Source organism: Mesoplodon bidens (genome assembly GCF_964165515.1).
Source record: "Mesoplodon bidens genome assembly, chromosome: 7".
NCBI classification, from domain to species: Eukaryota; Metazoa; Chordata; class Mammalia; order Artiodactyla; family Ziphiidae; genus Mesoplodon; species Mesoplodon bidens.
This window is the reverse complement of record NC_138164.1, coordinates 4,013,777-4,039,761: the sequence shown is the minus strand read 5'-3', so window position 1 is coordinate 4,039,761 and position 25,985 is coordinate 4,013,777. Positions and strand designations below refer to the sequence as shown.

Below are 25,985 nucleotides of genomic sequence, written 5' to 3'. Positions count from 1 at the left end.
TCCCCGAAGGGTTTCAGCAAAGTACTTTTAAAAGCCAGGTGAGGGAGGGAGGTTGCGAGGTATGTGATCAGCTTGTGCACAATTCTCTTACAGTCTGATGGTGTGGCGGCAGGGTGGTGTCACAGGGGTTCACGTTATCTGTCCTTAGGCAACAGGAGGCCTGGGGCTATGGGCTCAGGGTCGCCAAGGAGTTAACATCTGCCATTTGTTGGAGGGGGGTAGGTTTACATCTGCAAAACAACTCAGGAAATGTGCATCCAACACTATTATCTAGGTACTTCAGAGAGAAGCAAAGCAGAGGATCTGGGGGAGGGCCTGTCCCCCCGGAAGGCCCCATGGGGTCCTGCTTGGTTACAGTTATCCCCATAAAAAAGAAAAAAAAAAAACCTTATTTGCCACCATTGGGGGTGACTATCGCCCCAGTATTCTTTACTCTGAATACTGATAACTGGAGGGAGGACATTAGCATTTTTAGGAGGAAGTTTAGTTCACTCCTAGTTAATGAAGGAAATCTTCCTGACAGAAAATCTCCAATAAAATAACTGATTTAAGCAAGAGTCATCAATGGGTGCTAAAATCACTGAGCAAAGGGTAGGCAGAAACAGGTATTTGCTTGGTGTCAAGGTATTACTCCAAGATCACGTACAAATCACAAACAGGGAAACCACATCTTTATAACAGATCTGGTAGTCACCACTTTGATCAAGTGGTCACATTTAGTATCCTTAACAGTGTGGCAATCTGACGTTAAATACCTCCTAAATGGCATAACATGAAGTACACAGCATCATCTATTAAATATTCTTGCCAAATGAAGTTTTCCTTAAGCTACTCAAGCTTTTCTTTAGACCTAACTTCCAGTAACAGGAAATTCAGGAGGATAGAAGAATAAATTAAATGACACCATTAGGAAACAGACAAACCCAGAAGTGGGAGCATTCTGTAAAGCAAGTGGTTTGGTTAATTGTCAGAATAAAAAAAGACGGGTACCTCTCTTCTAAAAAAAGGACTAGAGGCGTAATCAACAAATGCAATGCTGGGGGCAGGGGTAGATTTCCCAAAAGAGACCTTGGCATACTAAGGAAATTTGCATATGGATTGTTAATTTAGAAAGGTGTTGATAATGATACTGGGGTTAGAATGTCCTTAGTTTTAGGAAACCATGCTGAAATACTGGAGTGTCATGGGATTTGCAATTTACTTTCAAATGATTACATACTGAGACACAGAAAGGGAGGAGAGTGGGGAAATGGCAAAAATGTCAATCACTGAATCTAGGCACTGCATTTTTCCCTCAATTTCAAAGAGACTGACATTTTTCATAATTAAGTTTTAAAAAAGTGTACCTGTACTGAGAGGAATGGTAGAAAACACATCTACACTGGAATTATATCTGGATACAAATCTCACCTCTATCACTAACAAGTTGTGTGGCCTAAAGCAAGTTACTTAATATCACTTGAGTTTGTCTCATCTGTAAAACCCAAGCAATAATATCTTAAGTCATTAAGTTGTTCTGAGAATAAAATCACGTCAGATATGTAAAATGCCTAGCAGTGTTGCACACAATAAGTAAATCTGGTTTTCATAATTAATGCAATCATCCTAAAATACAAGACTACAGGAAAACATTCCTTTCATTATTGCCACATTCCATGATTAGGAAGCTACATTAGGTAAAATTAAATATCCATTGGCAGTGAAAGTGAAGTAATGGGGGTAAGTAACTGTATAAATGAAGATTTACGTAATATTTTTTTAAATGCAATAATTCCGACCGAAACCCTCTAGGCAAAAAAAATCTACCTACCCAAACTATTGGTATCTATCAAATTGTGAAGTCTGCTTTTGGTATTAGCCGCTTATCCGAATAAAACAGTAAGAAAATAAGTGGAAGTTAAAGGGAATGTCTTCCTAACCAACAGAAAATCTACTTATACGTCGAAAAAAATAAGTTCTGGCCTTCATTTCTGTAAGTCAGTCCCAATAAAGCAGACTTACTGGGCTTTACTCTAAATTCTGGTTAACCTTCATACAACTCACAAGCATGCTTCCTTTCATCAGTTCTAACGTACTCGTCACTTCACTCGCAGGTAACCCTTTTCTGGTTAGGCCAGCAGAAAATGACTAGATGCAGACTGATCCCCAGATAGGGAAGAAAAAAAGGTTTTCATTTTTTGTTTTTTAAGTAAGTGCCAACCTTTTCTTCCCAGTACCAGAGAAAAAAAGCAGCAGGGGAGAGAGGGAACAGTGGGTCTCGCGCTGCAGGCTCGACCAGGTGAGACGCTAACACCCCGCCTCCTCGAGGTTAGGGTGCTGGGCACACGCGCGTGCGGATGCGGGGCGTCCTGGGAGATCGGGGCAATTTCTCCTGGACGGCGGGACCCAAGGCCAGTCTCCTTCCCGAAGGCTCAGATGCCATTGAGGGGACCCTGCGGGGTGTCTCCCGGCGCGGAGGGGGTGACAAGACCAGGCGTTCCCTTCCGTCCAGAGCCCAGATGGGGGACGCGCAGCGTCAGCCCTTCGGAGGGCGCGCCCGAGGGCGCGGGCGGCCAAGAGGGGCCGGCCCTGCCCTCCCCTCCCCGTTTACCTGCGGGCGGCGGTGCCAGGGCCCGGAGGCCTGCTGCTCCTCCTCCTCCTCCTCCTCCCCGCCAGGCTGAGGCGGCGAGGGGGTGGTGGCGGCGGTGGCGGCGGCAGCCCGGGGGGAGGGGGCGGAGCGCGCGGCCCGCTCCCTCTCTCCTCCCCCGGGAGGCGGAGGAGACCCTATCTCGGGCCGCCGCGCCTAGGCCCGTGGACAGCCTGCGGCAGGGGCATGGCGGCCCCGAGCAGCGGCGTGCCTGCGAGGTGGGAGAGTGCGAGGCGGCGGGAGGGGAGCGCTCTGGGGGCCTGAGGGGAGGAGCGAGGGGGCCCGGCGAGCCGCGCGCGGGCGGCCGTTGGGGGCGGTTGGCCGAGGGCAGGCGGCGGTTTGGGGAGCGCGGCGACGGCTCGCGTTTTCCCGGCGGGGCGGGGTGGGGAAGGGGAAGGGGAGTGAGGGGAGGGGAGGGGGAGGTTGGGAGGGAGCCGCCGCCGCGCGCGTGCGGGCCGGCGCCGCCGCGGTTGCCGCTCCGTTCACTCCAGCCTGTTTGGGGGCACTTTGTTTGTGTCCCACAATGCTCTGCGCTGGCGGCCGGGCTGGGGAGGGGGAGGGCAAGTGGGCGGGGCGGAGCGAGCTCGGGGGCGGGGCGCGAGCTCAGGGCGGGGGAACGCGGGTACTGCGCAGGCGCAGAGTAGTCTGCTCCCGGTCGCCGTCTCTTGAGCTCGGTCTCCCGACGCACCCGCGGGTTTTGACAGGGGCCGTGTATCTTCATGCCTTCGTGAACACGTGTAGAGTTACCTTCACAGGCCGCCTAGGCCCTGGCCAATTCGTCCTTCCTCTGCCCGTCCGCTCAGCCGGCTTCCCGCTAACCTTGACAAGCATTTCTGCGCACGGTGCACGCTTCTTGCATTTTTATTTCCTCCTTTGAGCTAAAACCGAAACAAACTCCCGTTTTCTCGAGTGGTTTCTGTAGCGGCGCTGAACCGGAACACCCCAGACACTTTCTCTCGGTGAGAGGGTGAGCTGGTAGTCAGCCCATTTCTCACACGCGGAAACGGAGGCCTGCGGAGAGGCGGCCCCGGACAGGTGAGGATGCCGTGCGCCGCCGGCTCCCGCGCCCGCCTCCCCGCAGGCAGCCAAGCCCGGGCGGTGTCCGGCTCCCTGCGGCCTCTGCAGCCCGGGGCGTCCTCTCGGCGCCCGAGGATTGTTCTAGAATTTCCCTGGGCCACCCGGCGGGAGGTGCGGTTTTGAAATGACTGGAGAAGTACATCTCATTCCCCCAACACGGGGCTCCTCAAATATGCCTGTTCTTTTCACACCTGGAGTCTCATTTGGTTCCACCGCCAGTAACCTGGCTTTCCGGCGAGGGAGTATGCGGGGGGCTTGAGAGTTCTCTGTCAACTGCAAAATCGCGTAAAGTGTTAAAAACTCCCGGGACTCCAAGCCTTAGCGTCCCCGGCCCGGCGGGCGGGCACTCGGACGGGGCCCGGTGGCCCGGAGGGGAGCCCTGGACGTCTGGCAGAAGCGCACCCCAGGCTAGTCGGCCGGCCGCGCGGGGGCCGAGGGGGTGCGGCCTGCAGCGCCCGGGGGGCTCCTCAGCTGCATGCTGTGTTTTCCCACGCCTTCAGCTTTTGCACCGAAAAACTTCTCCAAAGGGCTTTGTGCAAGATGGCCCGGCACCCCGTCTGAAGGAGAGTGGTGTTTTCTTCTGAAACACTTGGCAACGTCTTGCATTGATCTCACTGAGAGACAAGCACCCCAGCACCCTAGCACCCCCTCTTTCTAGCCACCGAAATCTACGTGAGAAATAAAGGCCCTAAAAAGCAACGTCAAATTGTATAGTCTTCTGCGGTTTCCAACAGATTTTCAAGTATATATAATGTTTAATCCTCACAGCAATCGTAATACGTAGGTTTTGCTGTCATTCCCACCATCATTTTTATTATTCCCATTTCAGAGATGAGGAAAGTCAGGAACATGCGAATGAGGCCAGAAAGTTTTGTGCTGAGATTTGAAGAAGGAGAAGAAAAAGAAGGCGGAATGCTTACCCTGGGAGGGGACCGGCAGTGACAGAGTAAGTCTCAGGAAGGGCCTGGTGTGTGTTAGAGCAGGTGCACAAGGTAATACCTGGAGAAGAATCAGAGTGGGAGTAAAGCAGTCAAACAAATCCCGCAGACCTCTCCTAGGGCATTTAATCGGAGAGTCGATAAGGGACCTCTAGGCAAGTCCTTACTGCTTCCCAGGGGACTGAGGTGGCAGCCCTGGCACAAAATACAGCTTTTCTTGTATTACTCTCTTGTCTGTTCTCCATTTCCTCCCTTTTTGTACTTTTCTGTTTTTCTTTTTATATTTAAAAATTATCATCCTCTCCCCCCACCCCCTTACTGGGACTGGAGGATAAATTAACCACCCAATGGCTGTGGGATCCTGAGGGCACAGGGCTAGATGGTTGGATAGGGTGTGAAAAAATATAAAAAGATTAACTTTGTAGGAGTCCTCTCCTCTGCTTTGGCTGTGGGCAGGGTCACTGTCTGTGGCGTCTGCAGCCTCCCACCTTCTCCTGGGCTAGTAGAGACTTGCCCTTGGGTTGGCGGACTATATACACCTTTCTTCCACACTAGATTAAATAATACTGCTGGGAGGATTTTATGAAACCAGAATCCTGCACACAGGTGAAACAAACAAACGGAGACAGTTATGAGGAACCTTTAATGATTAACCTGGTGTAGGTGATTCTGAGGAATTCAAATACCAGGCGAAGAGGGTTTTATTTCAGCCCTGAGCTGTTTGGGGGACCAAATTCGGGCAGAAATGGCCCTTACTTGTGGTAGACCATAAGGGCTGAGTGGGAACTTACTTACTTAGTCCACAACTTATTTCAGAGCAAGAATACTGGACACTGAAAGATCTCTAGCCCAACTCGGATAATTCCAATAAAGGAGAACTCAATACTGCACAAAGCAGCCTTGCTTCCCTATTAGATCAATTCCAACTATATTAACAAAATTAGTCTTACTCCCCGACCCGGAAACTACCACCTCTTCTAGTATTCCCAGTTCATCATCCGAGTTGAGCAAGTCAGCTTGGCTACTTCACTACTCTGCCATATCTCAGTTCCAACCCATGAACAAGTCCTGCTGAATCCGTCCATGCCTACAACCACCATCCTCATCTTGTAACCAAGCAGGACGCCATGGGGCCTTCCCTTCCCAGGACAGGCCCTCCCCCAGATCCTCTGCTTTGCTGCTCTCTGAAGTACCTAGATAATAGTGGATTTGATGCACATTTCCTGAGTTGTTTTGCAGATGTAAAAAACCCCCCTCTCCAACAAATGGAAGATTGTTAACCTTGAGCCCATAGCCCCAGGCCTCCTGGAGCCTAAGGACTGATCATGTTGACCCCTGTGATACCACCCCACTACCTCATCATCAGACAATCAGAGAATTGATAAGCTGATAAGCTGATCACATGCCCTGAGGCTCCCCCTGCCACCCTGGCTTTTAAAAGTGCTTTGCCAACCTTGCGGGAGCTCAGGGCTTTTTAGGGCATGAGCCACCTCATCTCCTCGCATGGCCCCAATGTTTCAGTTTGTTTGCCCTCACTGTGCATTGGGCACACGAACTTGCGTTAACAATCTAAGACACCAACCAATACCTTGTACCCGGAGAACTGTAATACCACTTACCTGGTTTCCCGAATATACCCCGCGCCCTTCTCTTCACTCTCTGCATGGTAGCTGGAGTTATAATGCATAGTGATCTTATCACACAACAATGGCTTCCTATTGTTTTTAGGATAAAATCTCAAACTTTTACCAAGGCTTTCACAGCTACAAATGTGGGCCTGTTCAATACATAGCTTGAGCTTCAACTCTCATTATACTCTTTCAAGGAACATGCCAGATGCAGATTTTTTTTTCACATCTTCTAAAATGCCACACTCTTTCCTCCAGTGCACACGTTACTCCCTCTGTGTCTGTATACATTGTTCCTTAGCTAATTCCTCTCAATCCACACGTCTCTTCTACATAATATATGTATTTAAAGAGAAAAACCAGGGCTTCCCGGTGGTTCAGTGGTTAAGAATCCGCCTGCCAATGCAGCCCCTGTTTGGGAAGATCCCATATGCTACAGAACAACTAAGCCCATGTGCCACAACTACTGAGCCTGCCCTCTAGAGCCCACCGGCCACAACTGAGCCCGTGTGCCACAACTACTGAAGGCCATGAGCCTAGAGCCCCTGCTCTGCAACAAGAGAAGCCACTGCAGTGAAGAAGCCCGCGCACCGCAAGGAAGAGTAGCACCCGCTCCCTGCAACTAGAGAAAGCCCGCGCGCAGCAAGAAGACCCAACACAGCCAAAAATAAATAATTAACATAATAATAATAACAAAATAAAGAGAAAAACCACAAGCCCAAATGGTATCACTCTTGCTAAAGCCCATGGTACCAAGCCTAGATTTAATACCTGACCTAATTGCAGTTTCGACCTTTACCAGGAATGTAATCTTAATCAGCCAGTTTGGAAGTTTCTGGTCAGCAATAATAACAATCTGTCACATGGACCCTCTCCCTTCCCCACCCCATCCCGCCCCAGGAAGAAGATGCAGTCTGCATGATGAAACCCTTGTTGTCACTTACCCCCACGGAAGAAGGTGTCCTAGCCTAAAAATAATCCTTTCTATTGTTTTATCAAACATCCCTTGCCCCCCCCACCACTTCTTCCTATAAAACCTTCCATTTTGTACAACCCCTCAGAGCACACTTCTCATTGCTATAGATGGGATGCTACCTGATTCAGGAATCGAATAAACTGAATTAGATCTTCAAGTTTACTGAGTTGAATTTTGTTTTGTTAACAATATACATGAACATTATGAGATAGAATTCACATACCATACAATGCACCCATTTAAAGTGTTACAGTTCAGTGTTTTTTAGTATATGCAGAGTTGTTCAGTCATCACCACAGTCAATTTTTGAACATTCTCGTAACCCCAAGAAGAAACTCTTACCATTAGCAGTCACTCTCCCTTCCTCCCCAACTCCTCAGCCCTAGGCAAACACTAATCTGTATACTTTCTGCTTCTACAGATTTGCCCATTCTGGACGTTTCATATAAATGGAATTCAGCTTTCTTTTTGACAACCACTCATTCAAGTGCTCCTCCCCTGTTTCCCCTGACTGTGTTAGATCCCATGGTATAGATTCTTAGAGCTCCCTGCATTTCTCCAACACTCTTCTAATTACCACTGTAGTTCCCTCTTATCATTCACCATTTTAATCCCAGAGCCTAGCACAGTGTCTAGCCCATAATAGGTATTTGATAAATGTTTAAGGAATGAATCATGATTAATCAATGAAAATGGGGGCCAATTTTATCAGTTAGTAGAATGGCAACTTCCCAAGACCTGTGATGTCAGGGAAGAAGCTTGTGCTTCAGTAGACTTACCCATTCTTCTCCAAGATGCCAGAATATCCACAATTAAAGTCCATCCTTTAAAAAAAAAAAAGTCCATCCTTTTGATTTTTTTTTTGAATGTTTGTAGCAGCTTTATTCATAATTGTCAAATCTGGTCACAACATCCTTTTGATTTTTGAAGACTCATTAGATCTTTAAGATGCAACTGTTGAAATACAGCTCATCTTCAGATGGGGAATTGGTGGTTTAATTTCTTTTTTAATTCAAGGAAGAAGGTGGTGCTTTGGTCAGTAATTTGATCTTAATGCTTTTGTTTGCTCTCAGCCCACCTTGCCTCCCACCACAACACTATTTTTCTTCCTCTTCACAGGATTCACAGCCAGACTTCTCAAACCTAAATATTATCCGCACTCACTGTTCTTTGATCATGCTTCTCCTTCTTTACTTCTCATCATCCCCTCTAATTTGATCTTCCCTTCACTCTACCTTCTTACTGTCACCAATTATTTCTATGTTGCTAATCCAGAGGATATTTATTTGCACTCTCATCTTACTGGATTTTTTTGGGGGGGTGCCATACAGCTTGTGGAATCTTAGTTCCCCAATCAGGGATTGAACCCAGGCCCACGGCAGTGAAAGCGCCCGAGTCCTAACCACTGGACCGCAAGGGAATTCCCCATCTTACTGGACTTTTGAGCAGCATTTGGACTTGTTGAGTACTCGATCAAACTTGAAACACTCTCTCCCTTGTCTTTGCTGACATTCTCAATGTGCATGCAGGGTTGAGAACTAGTGTATATACTATCTTCTGGAACCAGTGAGTCTCAAAAATGTGGTCTCCAGACCGCAGCATTACCGTCACCTGTCAAATTGTTAGAAATGTGAATTCTTAAGTCATATCTAGACCTACTGATTCAGAAACTCTGGGGGAGTGGCCCAGCGATCTGTGTTTAATTGAACTCTCCAGGTAATTCAGACCCTTGCTTAAGTTTAAGAACTGGTGCCCAGGCAGACCTGTCTACTCGCATAAACTCTTTGAGCCATTCTTTTTTTTTTTAATGCACTTAAAAAAATTATTTATTTTTATTTTTGGCTGCATTGGGTGTTAGTTATGGCACATGGGCTTCTCTCTAGTTGTGGCGTGTGGGATTTCTCCCTCTAGTTGTGGCACGTGGGCTCGGTAGTTGTGGCACGTGGGCTTAGTTGCCCTGCAGTATGTGGAATCTTATATCCCCAAGCAGGGATCGAACCCACATCTCCTGCATTGGAAGGCAGATTCTTTACCACTGGACCACCCAAGCCATTGATTCGTAAATGCACACTGCTAGCCCGTATCTCTCTACCCAGCTCCAGATGTGCCTGTCTAACTGCCTACTAGTTCCACTTTGCTTGGTTGTCTCAGAAATACCTCAGACTCAACATGTCCAAGATAGACGAATGGCCTTCTTCTATAGACAGTGTTCTTGCTCACTGTTTTCTAATCACCGAAGGGTACCATTTTAGAACCAGGCACAAAAATCAAAACCCAGGGTCATCTCTGACACCTCCGTCTCTCGATTTATTATTAAATTATGTCAATTTTGCTTTCCAAATTTCTTTTAATATAAACCTCTTTTTTTTAACTTTTTAAAAAAATTAATTAATTAATTTCATTTTTGGCTGCGTTGGGTCTTCGTTTCTGTGTGAGGGCTTTGTCTAGTTGTGGCAAGCGGGGGCCACTCTTCTTCGCAGTGTGCAGGCCTCTCACTATCGCGGCCTCTCTTGTTGCGGAGCACAGGCTCCGGACACGCAGGCTCAGTAGTTGTGGCTCACGGGCCTAGTTGCTCCGCGGCATGTGGGATCCTCCCAGACCGGGGCTTGAACCCGTGTCCCCTGCATTAGCAGGCAGACTCTCAACCACTGCGCCAGTAGGGAAGCCCCTATCTTCTTTATTGTGGAGAATTTCAAACATATAAAATATAGGAAGAACAGTTAAAAATATATATTGGGCTTCCCTGGTGGTGCAGTGGTTGAGAGTCCGCCTGCCGATGCAGGGGACAGGGGTTTGTGCCCCGGTCTGGGAAGATCCCACATGCCGCGGAGCGGCTAGGCCCGTGAGCCATGACCGCTGAGCCTGCGCGTCCAGAGCCTGTGCTCCGCAATGGGAGAGGCCACAACAGTGAGAGGCCCGCGTACCGCAAAATGAAACAAACAAACAAACAAATATATATATAAACATGTACCTAACACCCACCCCCCAAATCCAATCAGTGGTCAACATTGCCTCGTCCATACCCCCATCAATTTTTTCCCCTTCCCATATTATTTTGAAGAAAAGTCCAGATGTCATATGATTTTCTATGTAAATAGTCTGTATTTCTAACAGAGTTAAAAAAAAACTCCCAATGCCATAATCACAAATTTAAAATAACAATGATTTCTTAATGTCATAAAATATCCTGTTAGTATACACATTTCCAATAGACTCATAAATGTTACATTTTTTTTTAACCAAATGTTTCAGTGAGGAGCTATACTGTGTTTGGTTGGTTCTTTTTTTTTAATTAAAAAATAAATTTTTTTTGGCGTATAGTTGATTTATAATGTTGTGTTAGTTTCAGGTGTACAGCAGAGTGAATCAGTTATACATGTACATATATCCATTCTTTTTTAGATTGTTTTTGGGTTGGTACATTTTTGAAAGTCCTCTGTATTTATTTTTTCTTTGTTTTCCCAGTTTTTGTTTTTTGTTTTTGTTTTTTTTGCCACACCGCTAAGCATGCGGGTTCTCAGTTCCCTGACCAGGGATTGAATCTGGGCCATGGTAGTGAAAGCCCAGAATCCTAATCACTAGGCCGGCAGGGAACTCCTAGTATTTTTTTTTTTTTAATTTAAGGAAGTTAGTTGTTTGTCCTTTAGTTTTTGCCACAATCCAGATTTTGTCAGTTGCATCCCCACAGCATACTTTAACGTGTTACCTTGTCCTCTGTTATTTTCTATAAATTGGTAGTAAGATCTAGATGTATTATCAAATTCGAGTTTAATTTTTTGGCAGGATACCTTCCTAGGTGGTGGTGTATTTTTCCATTAGGAGACACACAGTGTGGGCTTGTCTCTCTTTTTGTAGTGTTAACAGCTGTTGATGAATAATGCCTGCATCAGTTCATTCATGAGGAGTTTTAAAATGGTGATATAATTCAATCATTCTTCATTTAGAAGCTGCAATATTTCTACAAGGGAAATCACCCCTCTTCAATTATTTGATTACCCGTTGGTATAGTTCATGTAAGAAAGCAGGATAAATGCTTGATTCTTTCCCTTTCACTGTCTCTTAACCCTGTCTACTCTTATTTTCAACTGCCACCATCCTGATCCAAAATCCTTAACCTAACCTCCAAGATCTTGAACCTTTAGTGCCCTATTCATCTTGCAAGGTCCTGAATGATCTGGTCCCTGCCTGTTTCTCCAGCCTCATTTCATGCTATTTTCCTCCTCCTTTTCTCACTATATCCAAGCCTCAAAAAGCTTTTGATGACCCCTCTACCTGGAAAGCTTTCTCCAATGTCCTCTTCCCTTACTAACTCTTACATTGCTTTCTTAAGGAAGGCTAGAGTGGTGTTCCAGTTATAATCTCTTATACCACCTTCTACTTGTCCTTCACAGCAAGTCTTATAGCTTGTATTAAGATTATTTCTGTGATTAATTGTTTAATATTTGCTTCCTCCACGAAACTATAAGATCAAAAAAGTCAGGGACCATGTCTATTTTGGTACCATATTTTTTCCTAAGCTTAATTTAATGCTCGGAATATAGTATGTGTGCAAAAAATAAATGTTGAATAACATTGAATTGAAGTCAGATTTGGGAAAAATAAAACATCTGTCTCGATTTGTAAAGAGTAAATATAACTAACATTTATTGAGAACAAGGTACTCTCCTAAGTTCTTCTAATATTCATTATAACCTTATGAAGTAGATATTATAATTACCTCTAATTGACAGATAAAGAACTGAAGAGAGAGTAAGCTATTTGCACAAGTTCACATAGATAGTAAATGTCAGAGTCAAGATGGAAATCTAAGCAATCTGGGGACTTCCCTGGTGGCACAATGGTTAAGAATCTGCCTGCCAATGCAGGGGACACAGGTTCGATTCCTGGTCTGGGAAGATCCCACATGCCGCGGAGCAACTAAGCCCGTTCACCACAACTACTGAGCCTGCACTCTAGAGCCCCAACTACTGAGCCCGTGAGCCACAACTACTGAAGCCCATGCACCTAGAGCCCGTGCTCCGCAACAAGAGAAGCCACCGCAATGAGAAGCCTGCGCGTGGCAACGAAGAGTAGCCCCTGCTCGCCGCAACTAGAGAAAGCCCACTAGCAGCAATGAAGACCCAACGCAGCCAAAAATAAATAAATAATTAAATAATTTTAAAAAAAAAGAAATCTAAGCAATCTGGCTCTAGAACCCCAGATATAAGGTTAAAACCCTAGTGTATTGCAGTCTGTAAGAAAAACAACACAAATGTCTACGCTGGAGAGGAACTGACCTCAATTCTTTGAGTCCTAAATTCAAAAATGCCAGAGAAGGGGCTTATTAGCTTAGGTCAGGTCAGGTACTCATCCCTAAACCAACCAACCAAAATCAGCACGATGGGCATCATTAAGAACATGCAGCTTCTTTGCCAGATATGTGGATGCAAAGGGGCAATTTCCAGAAGAAGGGGGAATGCCAGGTAGGCAATCTCATAGAGGGTACATACATATTTCTTCCCATACATCCAGTATCAAAAATTCCCTTGTCCAACATAATACACTTTTCCCACATAGAACAACAGATACCTTGCCTCCTCAATGAGAAACTATTCAAAGACATAGCTAGCTACCACATCCATCTCTGATTCCCAGAATCTCTGTTTTACCATGTCTGGATATGATTGCACACAGTTTTGCAACCTATCGGCTAAATGACAAATTTGATTACTCTCAAAACAGTAGAGTCACAATCGTTTGCAAAGATTCTAAAGTCAGCTCCTGATGCTGAATTTACCTTGGGCCAGTGATAACCTCCAAGACCCATATTAGGCAAAGTTATCCCAGAGGCCACAGAGGAGAAGAGTGCATAGACCAAACTAAGAAGCTCAAATCCCACAGTTTATCAATAAAGTTTAAAACACATAGTGAGAAGTAAGGGGAAAGGTGGGGTATGTGAACACACATTGGATAAGCTACAAGCACGGTGGAAGAAACATACTACCTGAGTCTGGATTATACAATGTTCATATTCCTGTTTTTTCCCTGTTGTGTTAGCTTTCCTCTCTGGTGGTGGGGCTTTATGGGAATCAGAGTTGTGTCTGAGCAAGGGGATCCCATAGACTGAAGGTACATAGGGCCATCATACACACTTGTTTATTGGAATGATGCAGGGGCAAGTTTACCTGGAAAATACCTGTATCTCATCAATTACCCTGATGAGTAGCTGTGTTTTTTTTTTAAGTAATTTTATTTAATTAATTAATTTATTTACTTTTTGGCTGCGTTGGATTTTCGTTGCTGTGAGCGGGCTTTCTCTCTAGTTGCAGCGAGCAGGGGCTACTCTTCATTGCGGTACGCAGGCTTCTCATTGCGGTGGCTTCTCTTGTTGCAGAGCACAGGCTCTGGGCACGCAAGCTTCAGTAGTTGCAGCATGCAGGCTCAGTAGTTGTGGCTCACAGGCTTAGTTGCCCTGCCGCATGTGGGATCTTCCCAGACCAGGAATCGAACCTGTGTCCCTGCATTGGCAGGCAGATTCTTAACCACTGCGTCACCAGGGAAGTCCAGTAGCTGTGGTTTCACCTATGTTTCTCGGGCAGAGGACAAGTGGGGTCAGAAGGGCATCATCTATGGGTGGCTCATAAACGTTGGATGCTTGGTGTATCTCATGTATATTTAGTGAATCAGGAATATTTGGTATGTCTTGGTCCTTCCTTCTCTGTCTATCTAGCTCAGAACATGTACGCTCTACTTATTTTTATATCTCTCCAACATTCCTTGCATGCCATTGGCTTCTATACTCGGTTTCATCTAGCCGACTTCTTTTTTGTCTTATTTTCTATAGTAAACATGGAAAATAACTAAATTATACAACAAACACGTTACAAATCTTAAAAATCAGGTGTAGTTGAAATTACCTTGGAAGATCTCTTAAATCACCCATAGAGCACAATATGTTGTACTTATGAGCCACTTTGGAGGCTGACATGCCACCTCTCACTATGTCTGACCCAGTGGGTCTTCCCTCCAGTGTGGGGTCAGATTGCTCACTCCTCTGTTGAGTACCGGAGAAGGTTGTGGGCTTCTGTTTAGCGACTCGCACTCAGACTGCTGGGTGTCCACAAAACTGAGACCAGAAACTGAGTCCAACCAAGCAAATGACAGATTCCCGTCTCCCACCTGCTGCTTACTCTGAGCATCCACTCGCTGGATGAAACAATCAGTGAAATATTGCCCAGTTGTGGGTCATAAAAAACCAGACTTCCCACAGTAGCCATCTAGATGGGGGAAACGAAGTTCCCAACTCCCTTAGGCGTGTTTTTAACACTGGCAGGTAATCGTGCTCTATTTTCCCAGTCAATTCACTCTTTTGCTTTCCTACAGGACTATTTCCTAACGTCTCCTCTCCTGTCAAACCTCTAATACCTCTTCTTTACTCTCACTCACAGTTGATGACCCATAACATGAATGACCACAAATGTAGTGGCTGAGATCAACACAAATATATTGTCTTATAGTTCTATGGGTCAAAACGTCAACACAGGACTCACTGGGCTAAAATCAAGGTGTAGGCAAGGCTGTGTCCCTTTCTGGAAGCTCAAGGGGAGAACCCATTTCCTTGCTTTTTCGGGCTCTAGAGGCCACCTGCATTCCTTGGCTCATGGTCTCCTGTCTGTAAAGTCAGCAACTCTCTGACCCTATATCCATTGTCACATGTTGCTCTGTTGCAATCTTCTGTTTCCCTCTTCCAGTTTTGTTTGTTTGATTTTAGTAACAGCTTTATTGAAGATCTAATTCACATACTATACAATTCACCCATTTAAAGTGTACAATTCAATCATCTTTAGTATTTTCACAGAATTGTGCACCTTTCACCACTACCAATTACAGAACAGTTTTCATCATCCCCCAGAGAAACCCTGTTCCCTTTAGCAGTCACCCTGTATTCTCCCCAGCCCCAAACCCTGGCAACCACTAATTTACTCTCTGTCTCTATGGATTTGCCTATTCTGGACATTTCATCTAAGTGGAATCATACAATACATGCTCATTTGTGCCTGTCTTCTCTCACTTAGCGTGTTTTTAAGGTTCCTCCGTGTTGTAATATGTGGCAGTATTTCATTCCCCCCTTCCACTTTTAAGGACTCATGTAATTAGATTGGGCCCACCCAGATAATCCAGCATAATCTTCCCATCTCAGGGTCCTTACCGTTAATCACATCTGCAAATTCCCTTTGACCATGTAAGTTAATATTCACAGGTTCCAGGGATTAGTATGTAACAACTTTGGGGGGCCATTACTCTGTCTACCACAATGACCATCCTTCCTATATCAGAAAGGAAAGAAAAGCAGTCAGAAGAGAATTTTGACAGACTCTTTATCACCACATCTACCCACCCATCCCCACTGTGTGGATCCAGGGACTCTGCCTTCCTTCCTGTGGGGTGGTTGAAACTCTCTTGCTCCCAGCATTTCCTTCATTTTGTTTCGTGTTTTTGTTCCCCCCACCCCGCACCTCACGGCATGTGGGATCTTAGTTCCCCAACCAGGGATGGAACCCATACTCCCTGCAGTGGAAGTGCAGAGTCTTAACCACTGGACCGCCAGGGAAGTCCCAGCCCTTCCTTCAGAGACTGCCCCTTCCTCTGCTGCCAGCAAGGCCTCACTGCCACCTGGCACCAGGCCATGTCCTCTTGCTCACTCAGTAACACCACTGGAGCTATCTCCCTGCTCTCTGCATTATCATTTCCCCCCTTCTCCAGGATCATTACAACTGGCACCAAAACAACTTGTAATTTCTCCCTTCTTAAATTCTTTCTTGACCTCTTCCTTCTCCTTCTACTGCCCCATTTCTTTGCTCCCTTTTACAACAAAACTTCCTGAAAGATTCGCTGCATTGTTTCCAATTCTTTCCCTTTAAAAATTTTGTTGTTGTTGCAGGGTTAAATGTACATAATATAAAATTTGCCATTTTACCTGTTTTTAAGCGTACAGGTCGGTGGCGCTAAGAACATTCACACTGCTGTGCAATCATGACCACGTCGAGGCCTGTGCAGGACTTTTAAATCATCCCAAACAGAAACTCTGTACACATTAAACAATAACCCCCAGTACCTCGCCCCAGCCTCTGGTAACCACCATTTACCTTTTGTTTCTATGAATTTGAGCATTCTAAATGCCTCGTATAAGTGGAATCCTTCAATATTTGTCCTTTTTTCTCTAGTTTATTTCACTTAGTATAAGTTTTTAAGGTTCATCCATCTTGTAGTATGTATCAGAATTTCCTTCCTATTCCATGGTATGTATGTATATACCACATTGTGTTTATCCATTCATCTACTGATGGACATCTGGGTTGTTAACACCTTTTGGCTAATGTGAATAATGCTGTTATGAACAGTGACGTACAAGTATCTATTTGAGCTAGTTCTCTTAAATCCACTCCAGTTAGGCTTTTGCTCTCACTGCTCTACCCAGACAGCTTTTGTCCAGGTAACAGATCACCTCTGGATTGCTGTAGCCAACGGTCAATGCTCCATCCTCACCTCACTTAGTGCCATTTGGCTGAGTTGATCATTACCTCTTTGGGATGCTCTTCACTTGACATCTGGGACACCACCACACGCTCCCAGCTCTCCTCCTGCCTCTCTAGGCACCCTTTCTTAGTCTCCTTTGCTAATCGTCCTTACTGTCTCCTCCTCAGTCCTTGGACCTACTCTGTTTGCAGAGTAGGTTTGCACTCACTCCCTTGGTGGGTGATATCACCCTGTCTTATGGCTTTAAATATGCTGACACCTTCCAAATGTATATCTCCAGCCTGGGCTTCTCCCTCGAATGTCAAATTCCAGTAATCTACCTGACATCTCTGTTTGAATATCAAGTGGGCATCTTCGATTTAACGTGCCCTACACTAAATTCCTCATCATCCTTATCCTCCCCACCAAAACCCAATCCCCTCAGTACTTCTTAATTAATTTGTTGGATCTGTATCCTTCTAGTTGCTTAGGGAAAAAACCTTGGAATCATCCTTGATTCCTCTCTTTTGCTCCCACTCCACATTCAGTGCATTAACAAATACTATTGGCACTTTCTTCAAAATATATACAGAATTTGACCATTTCTCACTACTTTCACTGCTACTACCTTGATAGGAGTTACCAGCATCTCTTGCCTGTATTATTTCCGTAACCTCCTAACTAGTTTCCCTGAGTCTGCTTTTACATCTCTTCAGCCAATTGTCAACATAGCAGCGGAGAGGTGCCATTAAAATATTAACATCTCAAGTCATCCCTCTACTCAGAATCCTCCAAAGGCTTTCCATCTAACTCAAAGTGAAATTCAATGTCCTGGTAATTGTTTACAAGACCCTACACAATCTCACCCCTCCTTAGTTCTGTGACCTTACTTCCCACAGTGCTCTATTCACTCACCTCTCTTTAGCCAACCTGGCATCATTGCTTTTCTCAAACACACCAGGCATGTCTCTGCCTGTACTTTCTATTTCCTCATTCCTTCACTGCCTTTATTAAGATGCCACTTTTTCAGTGAGAACTTTCCTGATAACCCTATCTAAAATTGTAATCCTGCCAGCATTTTACTTTTCTTCATTACACTGAGAACTTTCTAAGATACAATGTAATTTATTTACTTTATTTTATTGTTTTCTTTTCTGCCAGTAGAATGTAAACTATATAGGGGAGGGATTTTTGTTTCTTTTGTTCATTGATGTATACACAGGACCTAAAACACTGCCTGGCACACAACATGTACTCAAAAAAGAAATGAAAAACCACATTTGATACAAGGCTTTCATGAGGGCAGTAAGTTGATGGTGAAGGCATCTGATACTCTCAATGTTTTCATCTAGATAGGAAGCAAAGTTACCTGCTGGGTCAGAGTTGTGGTGCATGGCTTGAAGAGAATGTTGCAGATTTGCAAGAGCACTTGTGGGGAATAGAAAAGGCCTCACAAACAAGGTCCCCAAGCCCCACAGAGGGTCTTGCTGAGGGTGAAAATCTGGAGATTTTCTCCAGAATCTAATAATAACCACATTAATTGAAAGTGTCAGGAGTTGTGCTGAGTACTTTGCCTTTACTATGTTATTTTGTTCTTACAATAACTCTCAGATACATATTATTATTTACATTTTACTGGAGAAAAATGAAGGCTTAGAGAAGTTACATAACTTGCTCAGGGTTACTTGGCTAGTGAATGGCAGAGCTGGGATTCAAATTTAGCTGTTTTACTCCAAAGTCCATGCTTGCACTGTGTTCATCATAGGCTTGCTATAAGAAAAGGGATTTTCAGATAGATCCAATCTTGAGTGTTGCTACATGGGTGAGGCAGAATAAAAGAAGTCTACAGGTGGGTTGTAGGAAGTAGAATGGTTGAATGGTGTACTGTGGATTCCAGTCTGGTTAGGGTTGGCACCATAGCCACGAATGGAGTAAGGTTCCTGGACAAATAGAGAAATGAAGGAATTAGAGTTATTAATGAAGTAGCAATGTAAGGGGACTGCCAGTCTTAGCATCATGGCAGAATGAGCCAGTGAGGATCTCTGCTACCCCTTTCCACTGCACAGGCATAGAAATGGTGTTCCTGGTGCCAAAAGTGAAAGAGGAGCTAAATTCTGGATCTGTAAACTTGATTCATAGGCCAGGGAGATAACAAAGCAGTGTATATACTTTAGAGGCTAGGTACTGGGCTCACAACACCTGTATAAGGATAAGAGATAGAGCCTTAAGAGAGAACAAGGCAAGAAGCTGGAACTGAGATCCCTAAATCAAGCCAGGACTCTGATAAAATTACCCCTGGTATCTCAGTGAAAACTACAAACTTCCCAGGGAAGTAATAAGGAAATGTATTTCTGCCCCATGTTCAGATTTTGAATCTGAATTTTCCTTATTTTCATTAATGGGATTCCTGAAGAGGAGATATTAGTATAAAGGCTGGTCCTGGACAGTCTGTTATCCTGGACAGTGAAATCCTTTGTGTGCCTGGAGGATGCAAATATAAAGTCACTATGTAGTATACCTCCATCAACCAGGAGACTCACATGGGAAAACTAATCTCTATTAAAGATGAGCTTATACTCAAAATTCCAAACCACATGGGAAATGATCTATTATGCAGAGATTTATCCAAATCTAATTCTATCAGTGGAATTAGAACTCTGAAACCTTGTTTTTATAAAACAGTCTTGAAAAGATTATAAAATAAGTAGTTTGAAACTAACTAAAAAGATGCAAGAAGATATAGAAATCATAATGAGAAAACAGGACTCTGTGAAAATAGACTGGGTAGATTTGAAGAAGAGTTTCTTCAAATAGAGTTTCTCAAAATGAAAAACATTTTTATTGAAATGGAAACTGAATAAGTGGGTTAAACTATAGACTAACACATTAATGAATGATTTGTGAAGTGAAACATAGCCAAAAGGTAACTATCCAAATGACTGCACAAACAGAAAGGATGGAGACTATGAAAGAAAAGTGGAGATATAGAGAATACAGTCGCTTCCAGGAAAAGAAAGTAGAAAGAAGGGGGGAGAGAGCTGAACCAAGATGGCGGAGTAGAAGGACGTACTCTCACTCCCTCTTGCGAGAACACCAGAATCACAAGTAGCTGCTGGACAGTCATCGACAGGAGGACACTGGAGCTCACCAAAAAGGATACCCCACATCCAAAGACAAAGGAGAAGCCACAATGAGAGGGTAGGAGGGGTGCAATCACGGTAAAATCAAATCCCATAACTGCTTGGTGGGTGACTCACAGACTGGAGAATACTTATACCACAGAAGTCCACTCACTGGAGTGAAGGTTCTGAGCCCCACGTCAGGCTTCTCAACCTGGGAGTTCCGGCAACGGGAGGAGGAATTCCTAGAGAATCAGACTTTGAAGGCTAGTGGGATTTGATTGCAGGACTTCGACAGGACTGGGGGAAACAGAGACTCCACTCTTGGAGGGCACACAAAAGTAGTGTGCACATCGAGACCCAGAGGAAGGAGCAGTGACCCCAGGGGTGACTGAACCAGACCTACCTGCTAGTGTTGGAGGGTCTCCTGCAGAGGTGGGGGTGGTGGTGGTGGCTGAGGCTCACCCTGGGGACAAGGACACTGGCAGCAGAAGTTCCGGGAAGCACTCCTTGGCGTGAGCCCTCCCAGAGTCTGCCATTAGCCCCACCAAAGAGCACAGGTAGGGTTGCCTCCAGTGTTGCGTTGCCTCGGGCCAAACAACCAACAGGGAGGGAACCCAGCCCCACCCATCAGCAGTCAAAGTTTTACTGAGCTCTGCCCACCAGAGCAACAGTCAGCTCTACCCACCACCAGAGCCTCCCATCAGGAAACTTGTACAAGCCTCTTAGATAGCCGCATCCACCAGAGGGCAGACAGCAGAAGCAAGAAGAACTACAATCCTGCAGCCTTTGGAACAAAAACCACATTCACAGAAAGACAAGATGAAAAGGCAGAGGGCCATGTACCAGATGAAGGAACAAGATAAACAACTTGAAAACAGAAAACAACTAAATGAAGTGGATATAGGCAACCTTCCAGAAAAAGAATTCAGACTAATGATAGTGAAGATGATCCAGGACCTCGGAAAAAGAATGGAGGCAAAGATTGAGAAGATGAAAAACAGAAAAACAACTAAATGAAGTGGATATAGGCAACCTTCCAGAAAAAGAATTCAGAATAATGATAGTGAAGATGATCCAGGACCTCGGAAAAAGAATGGAGGCAAAGATCGAGAAGATGCAAGAAATGTTTAACAAAGACCTAGAAGAATTAACGAACAAACAAACAGAGGTGAACAATACAATAACTGAAATGAAAACTACATTAGAAGGAATCAGTAGCAGAATAACTGAGGCAGAAGAACAGATAAGTGACCTGGAAGACAGAATGGTGGAATTCACTGCTGCAGAACAGAATAAAGATAAACGAATGAAAAGAAATGAAGACAGCCTAAGAGACCTCTCGGACAACATTATAAGCAACAACATTCGCATTATAGGGGTCCCAGAAGGAGAAGAGGGAGAGAAAGGACCTGAGAAAATATTTGAAGAGATTATAGTCGAAAACTTCCCTAACATGGGAAAGGAAATAGCCACCCAAATCCAGGAAGCGCAGCAAGTCCCATACAGGATAAACCCAAGGAGAAACATGCTGATACACATAGTAATCAAATTGGCAAAAATTGAAAACTAAGAAAAATTATTGAAAGCAGCAAGGGAAAAATGACAAATAACATACAAGGGAACTCCCATATGGTTAACAGCTGATTTCTCAGCAGAAACTCTATAAGCCAGAAGGGAGTGGCATGATATACTTAAAGTGATGAAAGGGAAGAACCTACAACCAAGATTACTCTACCCGGCAAGGATCTCATTCAGATTCGATGGAGAAATCAAAAGCTTTACAGACAAGCAAAAGGTAAGAGAATTCAGCACCACCAAACCAGCTCTACAACAAATGCTAAAGGAACTTCTCTAAGTGGGAAACACAAGAGAAGAAAAGGACCTACAAAAACAACCCAAAACAATTAAGAAAATGGTCATAGGAACATAAATATTGATAATCACCTTAAACGTGAATGGATTAAATGCTCCAACCAAAAGACACAGCCTCGCTGAATGGATAGAAAAACAAGACCCATATATATGCTGTCTACAAGAGACCCACTTCAGACCTAGGGACACATACAGACTGAAAGTGAGGGGATGGAAAAAGATATTCCATGCAAATGGAAATCAAAAGAAAGCTGGAGTAGCAATACTCATATCAGATAAAATAGACTTTAAAATAAAGAATGTTACAAGAGACAAGGAAGGACACTACATAATGATCAAGGGATCAATCCAAGAAGAAGATATAACAATTATAAATATATATGCACCCAACATAGGAGCACCTCAATACATAAGGCAACTGGTAACAGCTCTAAAAGAGGAAATCAACAGTAGCACAATAACAGTGGGGGACTTTAACACCTGACGTACACCAATGAACAGATCATCCAAAATGAAAATAAATAAGGAAACAGAAGCTTTAAATGACACAATAGACCAGATAGAGTTAATTGATATTTATAGAACATTCCATCCAAAAACAGCAGATTACACTTTCTTCTCAAGTGCACAGGGAACATTCTCCAGGATAGATCACATCTTGGGTCACAAATGAAGCCTCAGTAAATTTAAGAAAATTGAAATCATATCAAGCATCTTTTCTGACCACAACGTTATGAGATTAGAAATGAAGTACAGGGAAAAAACGTAAAAAACACAAACACATGGAGGCTAAACAATACTAAATAACCAAGAGATCACTGAGGAAATCAAAAAATAACTGGAGACAAATGACAATGAAAACACGACTATCCAAAACCTATAGGATGCAGCAAAAGCAGTTCTAAGAGGGAAGTTTATAGCTATACAAGCCTACCTCAAGAAACAAGAAAAATCTCAAATAAACAATCTAACCTTGTACCTAAAGGAACTAGAGAAAGAAGAACAAACAAAACCCAAAGTTAGCAGAAGGAAAGAAATCATAAAGATCAGAGCAGAAATAAATGAAATAGAAACAAAGAAAACAATAGCAAAGATCAATAAAACTAAAAGATGTTTCTTTGAGAAGGTAAACAAATTGATAAACCATTAGCCAGACTCATCAAGAAAAAGAGGGAGAGTACTCAAATCAATAAAATTAGAAATGAAAAAGGAGAAGTTACAACAGACACCGCAGAAATACAAAGCATCCTAAGAGACTACTACAAGCAACTCTATGCCAATAAAATGGACAATCTGGAAGAAATGGACAAATTCTTAGAGAGGTATAAACTTCCGAGACTGAACCAGGAAGAAATAGAAAATATGAACAGACCAATCACAAGTAATGAAATTGAAACTGTGATTTAAAATTTTCCAGCAAACAAAAGTCCAGGACCAGATGGCTTCACAGGTGAATTCTATCAAACATTTAGAGAAGAGCTAACACCTATCCTTCTCAAACTCTTCCAAAAAATTGCGGAGGAATATACACTCCCAAACTCATTCTATGAGGCCACCATCACCCTGATACCAAAACCAGACAAAGATACTACAAAAACAGAAAATTACAGACCAATATCACTGATGAATATAGATGCAAAAATCCTCAACAAAATACTAGCAAACAGAATCCAACAACACATTAAAAGGATCATACAACATGATTAAGTGGGATTTATCCCAGGGATGCAAGGATTCTTCAATATACACAAATCAATCAATGTGATTTACCATATTAACAAATTGAAGACTAAAATCCATATGATCATCTCAATAGATGCAGAGAAAGCTTTTGACAAAATTCAACACCCATTTATGATAAAAACTCTCCAGAAAGTGGGCATAGAGGGAACCTACCTCAACATAATAAAGGCCATATACGATAAATCCACAGCAAACATCATACTCAATGGTGAAAAACTGAAAGCATTTCCTCTAAGATCAGGAACAAGACAGGGATGTCCACTCTCATCACTATTATTCAACATAGGTTTGGAAGTCCTAGCCACGGCAGTCAGAGAAGAAAAAGAAATAAAAGGAATACAATTTGGAAAAGAAGAAGTAAAACTGTCACTGTTTGCAGATGACATGATACTATACATAGAGAATCCTAAAGATGCTACCAGAAAACTACTAGAGCTAATCAATGAATCTGGTAAAGTTGCAGGATACAAAATTAACACACAGAAATCTCTTGCATTCCTATACACTAATGATGAAAAATCTGAAAGAGAAATTAAGGAAACACTCCCATTTACCATTGCAACAAAAAGAATAAAATACCTAGGAATAAACTTACCTAGGGAGACAAAAGACAAAAGTATGCAGAAAACTATAAGACACTGATGAAAGAAATTAAAGATGATACCAACAGATGGAGAGATATACCATGTTCTTGGATTGGAAGAATCAATATTGTGAAAATGACTATACTACCCAAAGCAATCTACAGATTCAATGCAATCCCTATCAAATTACCAATGGCAGTTTTTACAGAACTAGAACAAAAAATCTTAAAATTTGTATGGAGACACAAAAGACCCAAATGGCCAAAGCAGTCTTGCGGGAAAAAAACGGACCTGGAGGAATCAGACTCCCTGACTTCAGACTATACTACAAAGCTACAGGAATCAAGACAGTATGGTACTGGCACAAAAACAGAAACATAGATCAATGGAACAAGATAGAAAGTCCAGAGATAAACCCACACACCTATGGCCAGCTAATCTATGACAAAGGAGGCAAGGACATACAATGGAGAAAAGACAGTCTCTTCAATAAGTGGTGCTGGGCAGACTGGACAGCTACATGTAAAAGAATGAAATTAGAACACTCCCTAACACCATACACAAAAATAAACTCAAAATGGATTAGAGACCTAAATGTAAGACTGGACACTATAAAACTCTTGGAGGAAAACATAGGAAGAACACTCTTCAACATAAATCACAGCAAGGTCTTTTTTGATCCACCTCCTAGAGTAATGGGAAGAAAAACAAAAATAAACAAATGGGACCTAATGAAACTTCAAAGCTTTTGCACAGCAAAGGAAACCATAAACAAGATGAAAAGACAACCCTCAGAATGGGAGAAAATATTTGCAAATGAAGCAACAGACAAAGGATTAATCTCCAAAATTTACAAGCAGCTCATGCAACTCAATAACAAAAAAACAAACAACCCAGTCCAAAAGTGGGCCAAAGACCTAAATGGACATTTCTCCAAAGAAGACATACAGATGGCCAAGAAGCACATGAAAAGCTGCTCAACGTCACTAATTATTAGGGAAATGCAAATCAAAACTACAATGAGGTACCACCTCACCCCAGTTAGAATGGCGTCATCAGAAAATCTACAAACAACAAATGCTGGAGAGAGTGTGGAGAAAAGGGAACCCTCTTGCACTGTTGGTGGGAATGTAAATTGATACAGCACTATGGAGAACAACATGGAGTTTCCTTAAAAAACTAAAAAAATTACCATATGATCCAGCAATCCTACTCCTGGGCATATACCCAGAGAAAACCATAATTCAAAAAGACACATGCACCCCAATGTTCCTTGCAGCACTATTTACAATAGCCAGGTCATGGCAGCAACCTAAATGCCCATCAACAGACGAATGGATAAAGAAGATGTGATACATATATACAATGGAATATTACTCAGCCATAAAAAGGAACAAATTTGGGTCATTTGTTGAGACATGGATGGATCTAGATACTGTTATACAGAGTGAAGTAAGTCAGAAAGAGAAAAACAAATATCGTATATTAACGCATATATGTGGAACCTAGAAAAATGGTACAGATGAATCAGTTTGCAGGGCAGAAATTGAGACACAGATGTAGAGAACAAACGTATGGACACCAAAGGGGGAAAGTGGCGGGGGGTGGGGAGTGTGTGATGAATTGGGCGATTGGGATTGACATGTATACACTGATGTGTATAAAATTGATGACTAATAAGAATCTGCTGTATAAAAAAAATTAAATTAAAAAAAAGAATGGGGGAAAGGCAATATCAAAAAAGATGTAGGCTGAGAATTTTCCAAGAATTAGAAGACTTGATTGTTCAAATTGAAGAAAGCTGACTCATGAGCAAAATAAATCAATAACAATCCTTATGTAAACACAGGACACTAGAGACAAAGACAAAGGTCACCTATGGAGAAAAAAAGTATTAACCCAGTATCTCGTCATTAAGACTAGA

At 43.3% G+C, this 25,985-nt stretch overlaps 1 protein-coding gene and 1 long non-coding RNA gene across 6 annotated transcripts in view; one reads left to right on the top strand and one right to left on the bottom strand.

Annotated features, from left to right (window-relative positions):
- ZBTB44 (zinc finger and BTB domain containing 44) overlaps nt 1-2,724 on the bottom strand; it is a 71,273-nt gene extending 68,549 nt beyond the window's left edge. For all 4 annotated transcript variants that reach the window (XM_081239191.1, XM_081239192.1, XM_081239193.1 and 1 more), the window contains exon 1: nt 2,591-2,724. The gene's annotated coding sequence lies outside the window, so the exon portion shown is untranslated. The remainder of the gene's footprint in view (nt 1-2,590) is intronic.
- Nucleotides 2,725-2,756: 32 nt separating this feature from the next.
- LOC308619916 overlaps nt 2,757-25,985 on the top strand; it is a 42,173-nt gene continuing 18,944 nt past the window's right edge. For both annotated transcript variants that reach the window (XR_014016272.1, XR_014016273.1), the window contains exons 1-2: nt 2,757-2,844; nt 4,533-4,649. This is a non-coding gene — a long non-coding RNA (uncharacterized lncRNA). The remainder of the gene's footprint in view (nt 2,845-4,532; nt 4,650-25,985) is intronic.